The sequence below is a fragment of the Tigriopus californicus genome, chromosome 3, assembly GCF_007210705.1.
Source record: "Tigriopus californicus strain San Diego chromosome 3, Tcal_SD_v2.1, whole genome shotgun sequence".
Classification (NCBI taxonomy): domain Eukaryota; kingdom Metazoa; phylum Arthropoda; class Copepoda; order Harpacticoida; family Harpacticidae; genus Tigriopus; species Tigriopus californicus.
This window is the reverse complement of record NC_081442.1, coordinates 3303737-3303990: the sequence shown is the minus strand read 5'-3', so window position 1 is coordinate 3303990 and position 254 is coordinate 3303737.

Here is a 254-nt window from a genome sequence, read left to right as displayed (position 1 = left end):
GTTAAACTTAGACAGTTTATAAAAATACCTACCTGCATGAACCATTCCTTTAATGGATTAAAGAACTGAACCTTCAATTTAATCCCTCAGCAAAGAGATATGAAGCCTCAAAAGTAGGAGTGATCTCTCAAAATTTGACGATGACGTCATCTTCGTTTCCCGCTTCAATGAGTCATAGCTCAAAAACACGGTTTGAGAAGTTGACCCTTTTTCACACATTGCTATGTGAGGAAAGGTCAGCTTCCTTAAAATTA